The sequence below is a fragment of the Oncorhynchus masou genome, chromosome 11 (genome assembly GCF_036934945.1).
Source record: "Oncorhynchus masou masou isolate Uvic2021 chromosome 11, UVic_Omas_1.1, whole genome shotgun sequence".
Classification (NCBI taxonomy): Eukaryota; Metazoa; Chordata; class Actinopteri; order Salmoniformes; family Salmonidae; genus Oncorhynchus; species Oncorhynchus masou.
In genome coordinates this window covers 33819771-33841011 of record NC_088222.1, presented here as the reverse complement: position 1 = coordinate 33841011, position 21241 = coordinate 33819771, and positions in this window count along the sequence as shown.

Here is a 21241-nt window from a genome sequence, read left to right as displayed (position 1 = left end):
ATAAAGGCCAGATTTGTGCAATATACAACTGATTGTTGTCCTATGGACAGAGTCTCCCACCTCAGCTGTAGATCTCTGCAGTTCATCCAGAGTGATCATGGGCCTCTTGGCTGCATCTCTGATCAGTCTTCTCCTTGTATGAGCTGAAAGTTTAGAGGGACGACCAGGTCTTGGTAGATTTGCAGTAGTCTGATACTCCTTCCATTTCAATATTATCGCTTGCACAGTGCTCCTTGTGATGTTTAAAGCTTGGGAAATCTTTTTGTATCCAAATCCGGCTTTAAACTTCTTCACAACAGTATCTCGGACCTGCCTGGTGTGTTCCTTGTTCTTCATGATGCTCTCTGCGCTTTTAACGGACCTCTGAGACTATCACAGTGCAGGTGCATTTATACGGAGACTTGATTACACACAGGTGGATTGTATTTATCATCATTAGTCATTTAGGTCAACATTGGATCATTCAGAGATCCTCACTGAACTTCTGGAGAGAGTTTGCTGCACTGAAAGTAAAGGGGCTGAATAATTTTGCACGCCCAATTTTTCAGTTTTTGATTTGTTAAAAAAGTTTGAAATATCCAATAAATGTCGTTCCACTTCATGATTGTGTCCCACTTGTTGTTGATTCTTCACAAAAAACTACAGTTTTATATCTTTATGTTTGAAGCCTGAAATGTGGCAAAAGGTCGCAAAGTTCAAGGGGGCCGAATACTTTCGCAAGGCACTGTATATACGTTTTACAGACACAGTACCTTAGTTATTTAACCTTCAGCTCCATCCAACCCCTCCCATCTCTCTCTTAACACCATCCATATTGAATATTGCATTTCTATTTGCCATATACTGAATTTCACAAAAGTTCTGAACCTTTCTATTCTCATAATTTATACAGATTGTAAATTTGAAAAAACATTTTTGATTAAAGTATTATTATATTATTGATCGATTGACAGTAGTGCTATCTGCAGAGTTAGCTCCAGGTAAATGTTGCAATTCTTCAGCCATTCCTGGACCTGTGATCAAAAACAAGCCACCAAAAAACAAGCTGTCAAACATACCCTCGTAAAACTGACTATCCTACCGATCCTTGACTTTGGCGATGTCATTTACAAAATATCCTCCAACACTCTACTCAGCAAATTGGATGCAGTCTATCACAGTGCCATCCCTTTGTCACCAAAGCCCCATATACTACCCACCACTGAGACCTGTATGCGCTCGTTGGCTGGCCCTCGCTTCATATTCGTCGCCAAACCTACTGGCTCCAAGTCATCTATACGTCTTTGCTAGGTAAAGCCCTGCCTTATCTCAACTCACTGGTAACCATAGCAGCACCCACCGTAGCATGCGCTCCAGCAGGGATATTTCACTGGTCACCACCCAAAGCAAATTCCTCCTTTGGCCGCCTTTCCTTCCAGTTCTCTGCTGCCAATGACTGGAACGAACTGCAAAAATCACTGAAGCTGGAGACTCATATCTCCCTCACTAACTTTAAGCATCAGCTGTCATAGCTTACAGATCATTGCTCCTGTACATAGCCAATCTGTAAACAGCCCACCCAACTACCTCATCCTCATATTGCTTTTTGTTTTTTTTCTCCTTTGCACCCCAGTATCACTACTTGCACATTCATCTTCTGCACGTCTATCACTCCAGTGTTTAATTGATAAATTCTAATTATTTTACCAATATGGCCTATTTATTGCCTTACCTCCCTTATCTTACCTCATTTGCACACTGTATATATAATTTTCTATTGTGTTATTGACTGTACATTTGTTTATTCCATGTGTAACTGTGTTGTTTGTCACACTGCTTTGCTTTATCTTGGCCAGGTCACAGTTGTAAATTATAAATTGTTCTCAACTGGCCTACCTGGTTAAATAAAGGTGAAATTAAAAAATAAACATATGGACAGTACCAAAACAAATGACGTAATGATTCTGTCTCTTCGCAGCAAAATCTGCAGAGCTGGGAAGGATGTATCCCCCATATATATAACATTCTATTGGTTTCAAGAATATTGTATAATTATTTAAATTGAAAAATTCTAAGTTTTGAATCTGGCGTCATTTTGCCTATTAGTTCATAAACCATGTGCCATGGAATCGGTACGTCAAACATCTCTTCCCAACTATTTTGCACAGCTGTCAATTGTACAGCTGTCAATTCTTTGGTCTTTAAATGAAACTGATATACTTTTTTTATTCATCACAATTTTCTTTAACCAATTATGGTCTTTAATGCAGGGCCAACAACCAAGTTCCCTACTGCTTCCCACTTTCACTTTCCCCTTCCATTTTTCCGGTAATGCTGCAATAGTAGGTTGCAATTTTAGGTAGACATTTCCATATATTTCTGTTAGCTGCATGCGTGACATAACTCCACCAGTCCTATTTATGATATAATTTACAAAGATAATACCTTTTTTAAACATTTTTTCAAAAAAGAGTTTAAAAAAATCTATTAGTATATTTGAGTTTAACCACAATATTTGTTATGTCTTTTTCTGGTGGATTAAATTGAAATTGCAACCAACGTTCTATGGCTTGTTTTAAAAATAGCGATATTGTCAGGGTTTTCCTGTGGTGAAGTAGAGGAGGACCAAAATGCAGCGTGGTTCGTTAGATACATATTTAATGATGAAGAAAACACGAACAATACAAAACAACAAACGTCAAAAACCGAAACAGCCCTGACTGGTGCAACAAACACAGAGACAGGAACAATCACCCACAAAACCCAACACCAAACAGGCTACCTAAATATGGTTCCCAATCAGAGACAATGATTCACACCTGCCTCTGATTGAGAACCATATCAGGCCAAACATAGAACTAGACAAACTAGACATGAAACATAGAATGCCCACTCATATCACACCCTGACCAAACAAAACATAGAAATATACAAAGCAAACTATGGTCAGGGTTTGACAGTACCCCCCCCAAGGTGCGGACTCCGGCCGCAAAACCTGAACCTATTGGGGAGGGTCTGGGTGGGCATCTGTCCGCGGTGGCGGCTCTGGTGCTGGACGTGGCCCCCACTTCACCATAGTTTTAGTCACCCACCTTGTCCGCTTCCGTGATCTCCGAACCACGGCGACCCTACTTGATGACCCCACTGGACAGAGGGGCAGCTGCTCGGGACAGAGGGGCAGCTGCTCGGGACAGAGGGGCTCTGGCGCCTCTGGGCAGAGGGGCTCTTCAGACTCCGGCAGCAGCGCCGGGCAGAGGGGCTCTTCAGACTCCGGCAGCAGCGCCGGACAGGCGGGAGGCTCCGGCAGCAGCGCCGGACAGGCGGGAGGCTCCGGCAGCAGCGCCGGACAGGCGGGAGGCTCCGGCAGCAGCGCCGGACAGGCGGGAGGCTCCGGCAGCAGCGCCGGACAGGCGGGAGGCTCCGGCAGCAGCGCCGGACAGGCGGGAGGCTCCGGCAGCAGCGCCGGAGAGGCGGGAGGCTCCGGCAGCACTGGAGAGGCGGGAGACTCCGACAGCAGCGCTGGAGAGGCAGGAGACTCCGACAGCAGCGCTGGAGAGGAGGAAGGCTCCGGCAGCACTGGACAGACGGGAGCACCTGTACGGATGAGCCGGAGAGACAGCCTGGTGCGGGGGGCTGCCACCGGAGGACTGGTGCGTGGAGGTGGTGACGGATAGACTTGACCGTGCAGGTGCACTGGAGCTCTTGAGCACCGAGCCTGCCCAACCCTACCTGGTTGCATGCTCCCGGTCGCCCTGCCAGTGCGGCGAGGTGGAATAGCCCGCACTGGGCTATGCAGGCGATCCGGGGACACCATGCGCAAGGCTGGTGCCATGTAAGCCGGCCCAAGGAGACGCACTGGGAACCAGATGCGTAGAGCCGGCTTCATGGCACTTGGCTCGATGCCCACTCTAGCCCGGCCGATAAGCGGAGCTGGAATGTATCGCACCGGTGCCTGCCCGGTCTCTCTCGCCCCCCGGTAACCACAGGAAGTTGACTCAGGTCTCCTACCTGGCGTCGCCATACTTCCTGTGAGCCCCCACCCAATACATTTTTGGGGCTGACTCTCGGGCTTCCATCCACGCCGCCGTGCAGCCTCCTCATACCAGCGCCTCTCTGCCTTTACCTTCTCCAGCTCTTCTTTGGGGCGGCGATATTCTCCAGGCTGTACCCAGGGTCCTTTACCGTCCAACTCATCCTCCCATGTCCAGTCTTCCAAATAATGCAGCCTCTCCCACTGCTGCTGCTGCTGATTGTTGTCACGTCCTTTACCACGCCGCCTGGTCCTTGGTGGGTGGGTGATTCTGTCAGGGTTTTCCTGTGGTGAAGTAGAGGAGGACCAAAATGCAGCGTGGTTCGTTAGATACATCTTTAATGATGAAGAAAACACGAACAATACAAAACAACAACCGTCTAAAACCGAAACAAGTTGTGCCACAAACACAGAGACAGGAACAATCACCCACAAAACCCAACACCAAACAGGCTACCTAAATATGGTTCCAATCAGAGACAATGATTCACACCTGCCTCTGATTGAGAACCATATCAGGCCAAACATAGAACTAGACAAACTAGACATGAAACATAGAATGCCCACTCATATCACACCCTGACCAAACAAAACATAGAAATATACAATGCAAACTATGGTCAGGGTGTGACAGATATTTGGGAGATTATTTCCTTTTCAAATATCTGAAAGTGCGAGGTTGTAATCTGAATAAAGAGAAAAAGGTCATTCTTGAACATGGGGTGAGACATTCTTATTAATTAGCAAAATAACCAGTTTGGATTTAAGTATAACTTTTGTATGACTGAAGTAAGAGGTCTAATGCTTTAATATTGAATAATTTCTGCCCTCCGAATTCATATTCACATTATATAAATAGGCCTGTTTAATTTTGTCTGTCTTGCCGTTCCAAATAAAATTGATTTTTTTTTCTTCATATAATTTAAATAACTGTTTGCAAGGTTTGGCATGACCAAGCGCAAATATGTTAACTGAGATATGACTAACTGCGAAATGAATTAATCAGGGTAATTTTTCCACAAATAGACAACTATTTTCCTTTCCATGGTAGCGAGATCTTATCTATTTTTGCTAACTTTCTATAAAAATGTATTGGAGTGAGATAATGTATTTCTTTCGGGATATATATCCGAGTATGTTGTGTCGCTGTGTCTTTGTGAGACGCAGAGTAGGTGAACGGATGATCTCTGCATGTGTGGTTCCCACCATGAAGCATGGAGGAGGAGGTGTGATGGTGCTTTGCTGATGACACTGTCTGTGATGTATGTAGAATTCAAGGCACACTTAACCAGCATGGCGACCACAGCATTCTGCAGCGTTACACCATCCCATCTGGTTTGCACTTAGTGGGACTATCATTTGTTTTTCTACAAGACAATGACCCAAACCACACCTACAGGCTGTGTAAGGGCTATTTGACCCCTCCATCCCAGGTCAACCCCTCTTCTAAAAATGATCCTCTGGCAGGCAGTACAGGACCAAAACCTCCCGCTACTTGAACAGTTTATTTCCCTGGGCTGTGGCCCTCACCAACTGGCCGGTAGAGAGTAAAGGACTAGGCACTCTCTGCTGCACAACACATGAAGCCATCTCTGAACTGTACACAAAATAACTGCACTATACTATACATTTGCACTCTGTTCATCTCTCTGTATTTAGATATATTCATACTGATTCAGTACATTTGTACATCCATTGTAGATCAACTGTATACCTACTGTTTGTATATTTGTATATCCCCTGCCCATTCTCTATAGCTCTATGCTCACTCTGCCAAGTTGTATATAATGTATTACAGTATGTAAACTTTGTTTAAACTCCACTGTGTCATGTCTTATTATGTCTGTTCCTGTTCTTTCTCTTCACTCTGTCTCTATCTGCTGGTCTTATTAGGTTACCTTCTCTTTCTCTCCTTCTCCAGCTGTTCCTCATCTCCTCTAACTACCTCGTTCACCCTTTCCCCACCTGTTCCCTTTTTTCCCTCTGATTAGGTCTCTACTTCTCTCTCTGTTCCTGCTACTTTCGGTGTCAGATTCTCGTTTGAGTTTCTCATGCCAGAAGCAAGCTATCGTCTCGTTTGCTTCATCCTTGTCCTATCCTGTCGGAATCTGCCTGGCAGGTGCATCCTGTACACTACTAACTGTCTTTCATTTGCACTGTGTCCAGTTCATCTGATGCTACGTGAGATCAGGTACCACTGTTCCTCTATGACCCGCGCCTACCCAGAGCGACCTGCAGCCTGTCGCCGCTAACCCAGCTATTCTCCTCTGCTGCTAAGAAGGGGACTCTCTTGCTATTCATCAGAGGGACTTTATGTTTCATTTGTCGCCCTCTCTGCGGGTTGTCTATTTTGCCATTATCAACGTCTGAAGAGAATCTATGTCTTACCTGTGTTCTCATTAAAGAACTCTGTTTTTGTTAAACCGCTTTTGGGTCTTCACTCAAGTGCACAACACACTGTCTGTGTTCTGTCTCTAAACGTTGTCTATCACTACCAGCACCATATCACCAAGTAAAATTCTGAGTATGTATAAATGTATTTGGCGAATAAAGGTAATTCTGATTATGTGATAAATTGTCACACCTGTCCATAAGAGTTGACAAGACAGCACACACATCTGGGACAAGGCTACAGGTTATGTGAGGGTGAGAAAGAGAAGCTTTGTACAACATCTCACCGAACCTCTCCAAATATCTCCATTAACCACCCTACAAAGATATGCATTTACATTCAACTTGAATCCAGCCACACAGTCACAATTATGGCTAAACCTGCCCATTTCTACAATTTATCTTATTCAATTTTGAAACCTAACCCTAACTTAAACCCTAACCTTAACCACACTGCGAACATTATGCTTAACCCGACCCTTAAATTAAGACGAAAATGGCATGTCATGGCAAAAATATGTAGAATTGCAGGAAATTAGCTTAAAATGTGTCTCTCCATTGTTAAGAGGTCCACTGAAATGTTTTTTCCCCCGTGAGACAAGTCCCGCTTAGGACTGAGACTGAGAAGCAGTATATAAATGAGGCTTTTGTCCTATTATGGAGTGGTGCTGTGAATTTATGATCCCTTGACAAGCAGCGAGCGATTATGTCTCTCTGGCCTCCTCTGTTAGGCCTCCCCACTACACCCTGCTGTTTCTGCTCATCCTGACCATGAAGCCATGACAATATTTATGACCTACTACTCCCCATCAGGGTTATTATGGCCCCATTGGAATCTAACCATTGAGTGTTTTCCCCATTGCCACACAGCAGTTGCAGTGTCATTCATCAACCACCATGAGTTGGCCCATATAAAGGGAAATACTTCAGGAGGGTATTTCTAAACAGCCCTCATTTTACAAATTTGCTCAAGTCTAATACCAAAACACATGGACTTTTATATGCAGAGATCCACTGCTGCTCAATGATTATATGGCAGCAACATATCTTGAAAGAGGCTTAATGACTAATTAGGCCTGCTGATAGTCCACAGATATGTGTTTTTCAGGTATAAAATGTCCTTAATCCAACATCTTTGTCCTCTAAAACAACGTATGTTGATTCAGTGCAGCCTGCTTCTGTATCCATTTCAGTGCAATTTAACAATGGTCGTTAATATGTGACATGTACCAGCCTGTTCTCGTGTTTCGTCTCATGCCAGCATCATGGACACAACACAGAGCACCTCCAATTTGGCACCAGAATAAAGAGCTGTTTTTTTGTCTGAATGATTCTGCTTTATCAAACCAGAAACATGCCTTCCCCATTTCAAATCAGACAAATCTGATTTGTGTTGAATTGATTGTTCAGTAGCCATCACCTTTAGCTTTATTATAGGGACTAAAACAAACAAACAGCTGTAGCTTCAGTAGACGGCTGTAATTGAGGAGCTTGTGAACCATAGCAAATGTACCTCTATGCTAATATTCTCTTTGTCCTGTAAAAATCGACTTCACAATTAACACACGTGTATACATGATGGACAAACACATCATAAAGACAGGGTAACAGAGCCACCTCCTGGCCAGACAAAGTGCTACAGGTACACAACCTGAACAAAGTCTCATGACCTCCAGCAGGTGGGGTGGGTGAACATTTTGGTTGTCTGCATTTTAGGGGGTGAAAAGTTAGGAACAAATATTTATTTAATCATGTAACCAGCTCCCAAAATGGATCTCATTCACTATGAAGAAGCACTTGGATTGGAAGAGGATGAACCACTCAAATGACTTATGCAGGCATGCACTGTATGTGGGCATACAACTACAGAGGCAAATGTACTATTTTAATCTGTAAATAATGTCGAAAAAAATGAACAGATTGAAAATAGGCACATCAATAATAAGATACACAGTAACATAGTTATCTATATTATCTAGACACAACAGAAATAATATCCATTAAACTGTTTGCTTTCCAATTCACTGGACATGATCCTGGTCATGCCTGTGATAACACCCACTAACCAGCCGCCTTCTCTCTCTGCCTCTCGACTCAGTCAATGAGTAACTTTCCATGAGTTCAACACTGTGCTTTTAGCGTCTACATATCCAGCCATTAATCTATATGAAATCATCATGTCTGCCTCAGTGCACCAACATCTTAACCCCGGGGCGATCTCTTGTCTACAGGTTGCTGCTTGTTCACAACTTCAGAGACACCAGCTCAGATCTGGTTAGACAAGCTCTGTCAGGTTACAAAAAAAAAAAGAAAGCAAAACAGTCGTCAGATTTCAGTGTGAACATGTGAATTGTTTTAGCTCTATGGTGTAATATGTTAGGCTACTGTTAAATTACCACTGTTTCAGATAATCCCCTTCTCTAATCTGTCTTTCAATTTGGTAAATATATATATTTTTTAAACGGGTCAGTCTATTTGGCTAATGCTACAGTTGTGTGACTGACTACTGACTAGATTGTCTGATAAGATGACAAATAGTCTACTGGCTTGCGTAATTTCAACCTTTAGACTCTTGCCCTGTTGCCTTGTTTGAAACAACTGGGAATTTGGAACTGGGAAAAAATGATCTCCAACTGGGTAAAAACAATTTGAAATGATCATCCAACTCAGAATTCTAACTCGGGAACTCATTCCTCTTTCTAGAGCTCCGACATTTTCTGACAGCAAGGTCACTGACATCACGATGTGACCTCGTATTTTCCCGATTTCCCAGTGGTTTTGAATGCAGCATAAGTCTCCTGTCATTGAGGAGACTCCATTCGTCACAAAAAGTCCCTGTTGCAGCATCCAGGTGAGCACAACCTGTACCAGTGTATTTCAGGGTGGGGATCGCTTTACTTTTGAGACAGACCCCAACAGAAAAAGGCTGGGCTAGTCAGATGACCACACAGAGAAAGTAAACAATAACGTCTTGTTTCCAATGAAATACAGTTGGGGGTTATTCACTTTCAGATGGAATCACCTCAGGAATGTATCTGTTGTACAAACCAAATAGGCTACCATTAGAGATGATATTGTAATGACCTAAATAGATCATGATTAAATGAATGTCCAGGACATAGGATCAAGCTCTCTGCGAAATACAGAGCAAAGTGATAAACGTGTCCTAATCACCACACAACAAAATAACATCAGAACACAAGCACGTCCAAGCAGGTCGCTACAATATTATTAATTGGGTGCATTTGTAAATTCTACGATTTCAGAGCACTCTAGTCTGTGTGCGAGAGTGCAGATTAACTGAGGAATTTGCAAACGCGTAACAGCCGTTGAATATGACCTGCATCAGTAAATGTCAGCAAATTTTTTTTTTAATTGTTGCTAACAGCACAGTTACATTCTGAACACACTGCTGCATTGCATGACTGAGCGTTGCAAAATTAATGTACACATACATGTTAACGAGACTGTGTAGCCAGACGCTATAATATAACTATTTTTGAAGCTTAATGCACTGCAAGTCCCGCCGCTCCCATCTCCTCATTGGTTTTTAGAAGCATACAACCACATGGTTGATTGAACACAAAGCTTTTACTATCTCATCCTGGAATATACAAGGTCGGAGGTCACCTGTCTTTGGCCTAAACAGCAGGAACCCAGACTTCCTCACATAAATTGGAAATACAGACATTGTCATCCTACAAGAAACATGGTACAGAGGAGACAGACCCACCGGTTGCCATCTAGGTTACAGAGAGCTAGTAGTCCCATCCACCATACTACGAGGTGTGAAAAAAGGGAAGAGACTCTGGGGGTATGCTAATTTGATATAGAGCAGACCTAACCCCCTCTATTAAATTAGTCAAAACAGGAACATTTTACATAAGAGAAAAATGTCCTTGTGTGCGCTACATATCTCTCCCTCCAATAGAATCCCCATACTTTAACGATGACAGCTTCTCCATCCTAGGCCCAGGGACATGTACTCGTCTGTGGCAACCTAAATGCCAGAACTGGACAAAAACCTCTTAGCAAACAGGGGGACAAACACCTACCTGGAGGTGACAGCATTCTGTCCCAAATATGCCCCCCAAGACACAACCAACAAAAACGGGTCACAACTCCTGCAGCACAGTCACATGCTGGGTCTGTACGTAGCCAAAGGTAGGCTTCGAGGGGACTTACAGTAGGTACACCTATAGCTCATTCTTTGGCACTGTAATCTACTACTGTAGATTACTTTATCACTGACCTCAACCCAGAGTCTCTCAGTGTCCACAGTCAGCCCACTGACACTCCTATCAGATTACAGCAAAATCACAGTCTTCTTGAACAGAGCAATATTCAATCATGAGGCATCAAAGCCAAAGGAAATGCATAATGTTAAGAAATGCTATAGTTGGAAGGAAAGTAGTGTAGAAACCTAGGAAAAAATTAGGCAACAACAAATTCTGTCTTTTTTATACAACTTCCTGGACAAAATATTTCACTGTAATAGCGAAGGTGGAAACTTGGCAGTAGAAAACTTAAAACCTGTTTTCTGTTTATACTGTTTAAGACATTTTTACAAAACTGAAATACCTTATTTTCCAAATGCACTGTATTTGACCTCTCAGCTTCCCAATCAAATCAAAACATTTCAAGCAGACAACCTAAGAAAATTAACAACCATGACAAATGGTTTGATGAAGAATGCAAGATCTAAGAAAGAAACTGAGAAACCTATACAACCAAAAACATAGAGACCCAGAAAACCAATACAGAAATAAATATAAGGTACAGCGGATCAGAAATCAGCTCAATGGAACTGAAGAATCCATAGAATCTAACCACTTCTAGGAAAATGGGAACACACTAAACCAACAACAACACAAAGATTTGTGTATGGAAATGTATGGGTATACCACTTCTCCAATCGGTTTGGCTCTATAACAAAGAACAAACAGCAAAAACATATACAGTACCAGTCAAAAGTTTGGCCACACCTACTCATTCAAGGGTTTTTCTTTAGTTTTACTATTTTCTACATTTTCTACATACATACATAGAATGTGAAGACATCAAAACTATGAAATAACACATATGGAATCATGTAGTAACCAAAAAAGTGTTAACATTTGAAACTAGGGGGCACTATTTTTATTTTTGGAAAAATAACATTCCCAAAGTAAATGGCCTATTTCTCAGGAGCAGATGCTAGAATATGCATATAATTGACAGCTTAGGATAGAAAACACTCTAAAGTTTCCAAAACTGTCAAAATATTGTCTGAGTATAACAGAACTGATATTGGAGGCGAAACCCTGAGGAAAATCCAATCAGGAAGTGCCCCTTATTTTGAAACCGTTGTGTTCCTATCCACCCCTATTGGCCATTGAAAGGGATATCAACCAGATTCATTTTTCTACGTATTCCCTAAGGTGTCTACAGCCTTTAGACGTAGTTTCACGCCTTTATGTTGAAGAATGAGCGTAAACGACTACATTGCGTAAGTGGCCAGCAGAGGGACCTCAGAGTGATTCTTGCGTAAAAGACAGATTTTTCCACTCGCTCCTACTGAAAAGCCAATTGTCCCGGTTGATATATTATCGAATAGATATTTGAAAAACACCTTTAGGATTGATTATAAAAAACGTTTGCCATGTTTCTGTCGATATTATGGATATAATTTGGATTTTTTTTCGGCATTGTCGTGACCGCTATTTCCGGTGGATTTCTCAACATAACGTGACCAACAAACGGAGGTATTTTGGGTATAAAAATAATCTTTATGGAACAAAAGGAACATTTGCTGTCTAACTGGGAGTCTCGTGAGTGAAAACATCTGAAGATCATCAAAGGTAAACGATTAATTTTGAATGCTTTTCTGATTTTCGTGACCAAGCTTCCTGCTGCTAGCTGGACATAATGCTATGCTAGGCTATCGATAAACTTACACAAACACTTGTCTTGCTTTGGCTGTAAAGCATAATTTCAAAATCTGAGATGACAGGGTGATTAACAAAAGGCTAAGCTGTGTTTCGCTATATTTCACTTTTGATTTCATGAATATGAATATTTTCTAGTAATATTTTTTGACCTTTGCACTATGCTAATTAGTGTAGTTGATGACAATTCTCCCAGATCCGGGATGGGTAGTTCCAAGAAGTTCCAAAATATATTTTAGATTTGAGATTCTTCAAATAGCCACCCTTTGCCTTGATGACAGCTTTGCACACTCTTGGCATTCTTTCAACCAGCTTCATGAGGTAGTCACCTGGAATGCATTTCAATTAACAGGTGTGCCCTGTTAAAAGTTAGTTTGTTAGCCATTCAGTTGTGTTGTGACAAGGTAGGGGTGGTATCCAGAAGATAGCCCTAATTGGTAAAAGGCCAAGTCCATATTATGGCAAGAACAGCTCAAATAAGCAAAGTGAAATGAAAGTTCATCATTACTTTAAGACATGAAGGTCAGTCAATCCAGAACATTTCTTGAACTTCAAGTGCAATCGCAAAAACCATCAAGCGTTATAATGAACCTTGCTCTCATGAGGACCGCCACAGGAAAGGAAGACCCAGAGTTACCGCTACTGCACAGGATAAATTCATTAGAGTTACCAGCCTCAGAAATTGCAGCCCAAATAAATGCTTCAGACTTCAAGTAACAGACACATCTCAATATCAACTGTTCAGAGGAGACTGCATGAATCAGGCCTTCATGTTCGAATTGCTGGAAAGAAAACATTTCTAAAGGACACCAATAATAAGATGAGACTTGCTTGGGTCAAGAAACACAAGCAATGGACATCAGACCGGTTGAAATTTGTCCTTTGGTCTGATGAGTCAAAATTTGAGATTTTTGGTTCCAACCGCTGTGTCTTTGTGAGAATTAGAGTAGGTGAACGGGTGATCTCCGCATGTGTAGTTCCCACCGTGAAGCATGGAGGAGGAGAAGTGATGGTGCTTTGCTGGTGACATGGTCTGTGATTTATTTAGAATTCAAGGAACACTTAACCAGCATGGCGACCACAGCATTCTGCAGCAATAACCCATCTGGTTTGCACTTAGTGGGACTATCATTTGTTTTTCAACACCTCCAAGCTGTGTAAGGACTATTTGACCAAGAAGGAAAGTGATGGAGTGCTGCACCAGATGACCTGTCCTCCACAATCACCTGACCTCAACCCAATTGAGATGGTTTGGGGATGAGTTGGACCGTGGAGTGAAGGAAAAGCAGCCAACAAGTGCTCAGCATATGTGGGAACTCCTGTAAGACTGTTATAAAAGCATTCCATGTGAAGCTGTTTGAGAGAATTACAAGAGTGTGCAAAGCTGTCATCAAGGCAAAGGGTGGCTACTTTGAAGAATCTCAAAAATAGAATATATTTTGATTTGTTTAACACTTTTTTGGTTACTATATGATTCCATGTGCTATTTCATAGTTTTGATGTCTTAACTAGGGTAGCCTAGTGGTTAGAGCGTTGGATTAGTAACCGAAAGGTTGCAAGTTCAAATCCCCGAGCTGACAAGGTACAAATCTGTCGTTCTGCCCCTGAACAGGCAGTTAACCCACTGTTCCTAGGCCGTCATTGAAAATAAGAATTTGTTCTTAACTGACTTGCCTAGTAAAATTAAAATTCTACAATGTAGAAAATAGTGACAATAAAGAAAAACCCTAGATTGAGTAGGTAATTCTATCCAAGATGGCGTAGCAGTCAGACGTCTTTGTCCTTCATCTTGTCGTGTCCCTTGTATATTTTTATATATTTTTCTTCGCATATCTTTTTTATATTTTTCTAAACCTCAACTTCAAAATACTCTCCTGCAACCCGCCTCACCCAATGTGGTGTGGATAGTTTTTTTCTATAGTATTTTTTTTAACCTCGGAACCGGAATCCCCCAACAGAAGCTTGCTAGCTCACTAGCTACTAGCTAGTAGTCAGCTAACCACTGCCAGCGGTCATCAGCTAAACCTTTAACTCGGAAAGCTCTCGCCAGTTTGTACAACGCAACTCAAACCAGACCTATTATCTCTCCATATCCCCAGATTCCTACCGCAAGCTCGGAACCGTTCACCTGGATCATTGCAGCTAGCTAGCTGCAATCCGAGTGACTACTCCTGGCTAACGTCTGTCCCGAAGTAAGCACCAATTAGCCTGGAGCTAGCCCATGCTAGGCCCATTCTCCCGGCTAGCTGAAGAGGCACATCAGCCACTCCTGGGGTACAATACCCGGACCCCTTCTACTGCCGGTACAGGGCACGGAACCCCGCCGATCCATCACAACTCGGCTACTGACGTAACCTGCTCGAGAGGGTACTCAATTGGCCCCTACATTATGACGTCCCCTGAATGCCCATCTGCTAGCATGCTAACCGTGGCCCGCTTGCTGCTAGCCGCGGCCCGCTAGCTGTCTAGAGCATATTGGACTGTTAGCTGAATAGATCCATCGGCCAATTTCTTGGGCCACGATATCTATTTTGCCAATTGGACTTGGACACCTCTGCTACTCGGAACCCTACTAATCCATCACGACTGGTCTATCGACGTCACCACACGCAGAGGCTAAAACGGACTTTCCTCCACCGCTACGTCCCTCTAAGGCCTTTCTGCTAGCTTGCTAGTCCCGGCCTGCTAGCTGTCTGAATCGCTGTGTCTCCAGCCAGCCCAACCACTCACTGGACCTCTATGATAACTCGGCTACGCATGCCTCTCCCTAATATCAATATGCCTTGTCCATTACTGTCCTGGTTAGTGATTATTGTCTTATTTCACTGTAGAGCCTCTAGCCCTGCTCAGTATGCCTTAACCAATCATTTAGTTCTACCTCCCACATATGCGGTGACATCACCAGGTTTAAACGTCTCTAGAGACAATATCTCTCTCATCATTACTCAATACTTAGGATTACCTTCAATGTACTCACATCCTACCATACCTTTGTCTGTACATTATGCCTTGAATCTATTCTATCGCGCCCAGAAACCTGCTCCTTTTACTCTCTGTTCCTAACGTACTAGACGACCAGTTCTGATAACCTTTAGCCGTACCCTTATCCTACTCCTCCTCTGTTCCTCGGGTGATGTAGAGGTTAACCCAGGCCCTGTGTGTCCTCTGGTGCTCTCATCTGTTGACAGCCTTGGTTTAATCCATGTTAACATTAGAAGCCTCCTCCCTACGTTTGTTTTATTCACTGCTTTAGCACACTCTGCCAACCTGAATGTCCTAGCCGTGTCTGAATCCTGGCTTAGGAAGACCACTAAAAACCCTGAAATTTCCATCCCTGACTACAACATTTTCCAACAAGATAGAACTGCCAAAGGGGGTGGAGTTGCAATCTACTGTAGAGATAGCCTGCAGAGTTCTGTCTTACTATCCAGGTCTGTACCCAAACAATTCAAGCTTCTACTTTTAAAAATCCACATATCCTGAAACAAGTCTCTCACCATTGCCGCTTGCTATAGACCACCCTCTGCCCCCAGCTGTGCCCTGGACACCATATGTGAATTGATTGCCCCCCCCATCTATCTTCAGAGTTTATTTTCTTTAAAAGAGATTATTTTCTTTAAAAAAAGGTTGAGTTGCCACAAATACAAATCTAGACACCATTGCCTTAGAGTACACAAAAACTATACATTCCTCAGTCTAAACATCAGTGCCACAAGTAACTTCCACAAAGCTATGAAAGATCTGACAGACAAGGTAAAAAGGGCCTTTTACGCCATCAAAAGGCACATAAAATTCAACATATTAGGATCTGGCTAAAAATACATGAATCAGTTATAGAACCCATTGCCCTTCATGGTTGTGAGGTCTGGGGTCTGCGCACCACCCAATAATTCACTAAATGGGACAAACACCAAATTAAAACTCTGCATGCAGAATTCTGCAAAATATCCTCAGTGTACAACGTAAAACACCAAATAAAGCATGCAGAACAAAATTAGGCTGATACCTGCTCATTACCAAATAAAAAATGAGCCGTTAAATTCTACAACCACCTAAAAGGAAGCGATTCCCAAACCTTCCTTAACAAAGCCATCACCTACAGAAGAGTTCTCTAAGCATGCTGGTCCTGGGGCTCTGTTCACATATACAAACAGGACCCACAGAGCCCCAGGACAGCAACACAATTAGACACAACCAAATCATGAAAAAACTAAAAGATAATTACTTGACACAGTAGAAACAAAAAAAACTGAACAAACTAGAATGTTATTTGGCCCTAAACAGAGAGTACACAGTGGCAGAATACCTGACCACTGTGGCTGACCCAAAACTAAGGAACGTTTTGACTATGTGAGTATAGCCTTGCTATTGAGAGGCTGCCATTGGACTAGACCTGGCTCTCAAAAGAAAGGCTATGTGCACACTGCCCACAAAATGAGGTGGAAACTGAGCCGCACTTCCTAACCACCTACCAAATGTATGACCATATTAGAGGCAAATATTTCCCTCAGATTACACAGACACAGAAATAATTTAAAAAACAAATCCAATTTTGAGAAACTCCCATATCTATTGGATTAAATACCACAGTGTGCAATCACAGCAGCAATATTTGTGACCTGTTGCCACAAGAAAAGGGCAAACTGTCACACCCTGATCTGTTTCACCTGTCCTTGTTATTGTCTCCACCCCCTCCAGGTGTCGCTTGTTTTCCCCAGTGTATTTATCCCTGTGTTTCCTGTCACTCTTTGCCAGTTTGTCTTCTATGTCCAAGCCTATCAGTGGTTTTCCCGTGTTGCCTTTTCTAGTCCTCCCAGTTTTGACCCTTGCTTGTTCTGGACTCTGTACCTGCCTACCTGACCATTCTGCCTGCCCTGACCTCGAGCCTGGCTCCCGCTCTGTACTTCCTGGACTCTGATCTGGTTATGACATTTTGCCTGTCCACGACCACTCTCTAGCCTATTCCCTCTGGATTTATTAAACATCTTAAACTCCAACCATCTGCCTCCTGTGTCTGCATTTGGGTCTCACCTAGTGTCATGAAATAAACAGTAAAGAACAACCATTGTAAATACAACCCATATTTATGTTGATTTATATTCCCTTTTGTACTATTTGCACAACGTTACAACACTGTATATAGCCGTAATATGACATTTAAATTTTCTATATTCCTCTGGAACCTTTGTGAATGTAATATTTACTGTTTATTTTTTTGTTTATTTGTTTATCTTTTGCAATGTAAACATTTCCTATGCCAATAAAGCCCTTTTAATTTAATTGATTGAAATTCCTGGTTCAGGAAAAAGATTGCGGAAGTGGATGCTGAGTTTGAATCAAGCAGCGTGTCGAGCAAAGTTGGTGAAGACGAATGTTCTGAAAGGACAACAGTAGTAGCGAAAACTGGAACAAAATGGAAATCGTCAAAAATTAGAGTGGAGGATACGTGCATGAATAATAATGATTCACTTATTGTTTGGATGTGTTTGTTAAGTAAGGTGTTTTAAACTTCGGAGTAGAGCACCCGGCAAAGGAGTCATCTCAGGGGTGACGACAGATGTTCAGGTTGAATACCTGAAGAAAATTCCCCTTGTGGTTGGTGCCTGGTGTCTGACCCGATGGGTGAATGGAGAAAAACAAGAAGTCTGTCGGTCCTGTTGTTTTTTGATAAAGAGTCATGTAAGATACACTGTAAGAGCCATCGTCCCCAAACTATTGCAGTGTAAGAATTGTAAAGGATTTGGCCATGTTTCAAGCGTGTGCAGACAGAGTATATTGAAGAACGGTGTGTAGAAGGGCAACGGTGTTGCAATTGTGTTGGGGATCCAGATCCCGAGTGCCCTCTCAGGGTGAAGGAGATTGAGGTTAGAGTGGTCAATCTAATCTCCTATGCGGAGGCGATTAAAATAATTGAGAAAACAAGTGTTGCGAGTGAAGATATGGAAGTGGACGCACCCCAGCCTGTAGTAAATGTTTGCTGCCAGTCAAAAGATACTGTTTGTGTTAAAAAGGTGGATTGGCACAAGTCTCAAAGAAGTCTACAAAACGGGACATTATAGTGGCTGCGGCTGAAAAGTTTTTGGGACTGAAACATTTTACATCTGAAGACTTGCAAAGGGTACTGGCATCGGAAGACCAGCCCTCCTAGGTTCCCCTTTAGCCTGGGTAGGGATCAGGTTTTATTTGGTTTTTTTAAAGAAATGTTATTTGATTTAGTTTATGAATGTATTTTTTGGTAGTTTATTTAGTTTTTTGTATTTTGTTAAATCTTTGGGAATCCTGTTTCCATCCTGAAAAGTAGGTGGTGAGATTCACATTCAATTGCAAGATCACCAATATACCACAGAAGAAGAAGACTGAAGGAGGAGAGGCTACTAGAAACTAACTAGGTTTCCCCTTTAATCTGTTGATTAATTGTCAGAGTAGAGAACACATGATTTTGTGTGACTCAAAATGGGTTGATATTCTACAAATATCCAGGGATCTTGTACAGTTCAGGTAAAATATCAACCTAATGTTTATATACTAGGACAAATTAGCTAGTAACAGAAAGCTAGCCAGCTAAATGTCCATGAATGTTTCATGTGTTTCGAACTGTCCCAGAATGAATATAGTTGGTTCAGTGTTCGTTTTGATATTTCAACCTGCGTGTCCTGATTGCGTCCAGATGGACAAAATCAACATGCGTGTGATGGCGCGTGGCCGTTGAAGTCAGCATGTTATAATCACCAATGCTCTAGGTAACATGAAAACAGCCTAACCAGCTCTGCTAGGGCGAGTAAAATGGTCGGTGAGGTTCTCTCTCATTTCTGTCTGGAAGTAGCTAGCAAGCTAGCCAACTTTTGCCAGTTAGCTTGGGTGCTTGACTGCCATTGTGAGGTCAGAACATTCTGATCAACCCTACTCCTCGGCCAGAGCGCCCAGTGTGCGTTCTGAATGCTCCAAGCACGAAATGCTCTGAATTTACAAAAGCCCAGAGCGCACTCTGGCACTCCAGAGTGAATTTACAAGCACACCCATCGTCAAAAACATTTTGAATCATAGAATGTCAAAAGATCAGTAGAACTTGGTTTCCACAGGAACAATAGCAGACAGAGTGTTCAGAAATCATTTGAATTACAACAAAACAATATAGTTCTCCCACCAGAATATTCTTATGTCATAAGGGCCTTCATCCATAGAACATCGTTGCCTCAGGAATGATGCCAAACAGAATGTTCAGAAATCACTTGAATTACAACAAAGCCAAATGATCATTCACCATCTACTCTTGAAAGAAAGTGACATGATTCAATTCCCAACCTCAAAAGACCAACTTCTTCCTGTCAGAATAACTGGTGGCCTCTCTCCAGGTGAGACCTAGCTATATTTTGAACTTAATTGGTAGTTGTTCAAGTGAACGTAGCTTGCTTGGTAACCAAAATGTTGTGCTGTAAATTCAGGGAGAAACTTTCACACTGGGCTCAGAAGTCAGTTCGTCGTCTAGTTTTGATTTACATTTGGTTGAGTTGTCAACTAACAAGAATTCCTTGTGAAATCAACAAAAAATGTCACCATGTTATTGGATTTAGGTTCAAGTTTGGTGAAAAAAGACGTGAAATGACGTCGAAACAACGTTGATTCAACCAGTTGTTGCCCAGTGGTAGTTGACATTCCATATTCATCTCTGTCTAGTGTGTGACATGAGACAAATGAGCTCCTCAGCCATGCTGGACACCACTTCCACGCAGATGCAGGCTCCATACATGTGGCCTCAGCAGCCCAAGGGGTCATGGGTCCACAGTCATGCCCAGGTGTACTACCCACAGACATGGACAGGAAGGACCCAGGGCTACCTATCACAGTCTGCCACCCAGGCCCAACGGGTGTCTGCCCAGTACATGCACAGTGCGCTCTACTGGCTGCCTCAACACCAGCTACACCAAGACCAGCGTGCCACACAGTGGAGGCCTGAGTCAAACAGAATGGCCTACCAGGCTAGGGTCCCCTGGTCCTACAGGCAACACCTCACAGGAGGGCCCATGGATGCTAGGATGTGTCCTATCTTCTCCACAGAGCCCCAACATGCCCCCACTGGCCTCCTCCCTCAGGCCGGAGACAGCAGCACTCACCTGGCCCCTCACCATCAGCTTGGAGGTCACTTCCAGGCAGGCTCCAACCACCCTCTGTTCGAGTTCCAGAGCTATAGCCTCAGGGCTGCAAGAGTCTCCCAGGCCTCTCTGACCCAGGTCACCGGCCGCAGCCTGTCCCTGCAGGGGTTAGGAGATAGTTCCCTGCCTGCAGTCACCTCTCTGGAGGAGGCTATGAAGATTTTCCACTGTGAGTCTGAGGAGGAACCCAGCCAGCAGGCTGAGGTTGGGCTGAGTGTTCTGGTGCCACAGGGAGTGTTGTCCAGCCCCGCCCAAGAGGATTCAGGCAGGGGTCAGTGTCCCTCCACCCTGGATCACTCCCTGGACCAGGAGGACCTAGAGGCCTGTATGCAGCGCCTGCTGAAGTCGCAGGGATCAGAGGGGTCTGTGGGCATAACCGCAGCAGGGGAGTCTGGCATGGAGTTCTTCTATGAGGTAGACAGCCTGGGCAGCCTGTGTGACCTCCAGTTGTTTGGACAGTGTGTGTCCAGCAGCAACACAGAGGAGGGCAGTGCCAACAATATGGATAACTGAAATAACCACATATTTTAGCCTTATTTTCATGTTCATTCATTATTATTTTTTTATTACCAAAGCATTATCATTAAAAATGGATTGTTGAAAAATCTTAAGGACTCATGACTGCTTCATTTCTGAACTACCAAGTACTCTATATATTTTTGAGTGTGAAAATGTTCTGCACATTGTCACAATCAAAAGATGTAGAGATGAGGGCCATTAAGAGGGAGCAATGAGTCATAGCAGTGTGTGTTATTCTCATGAGA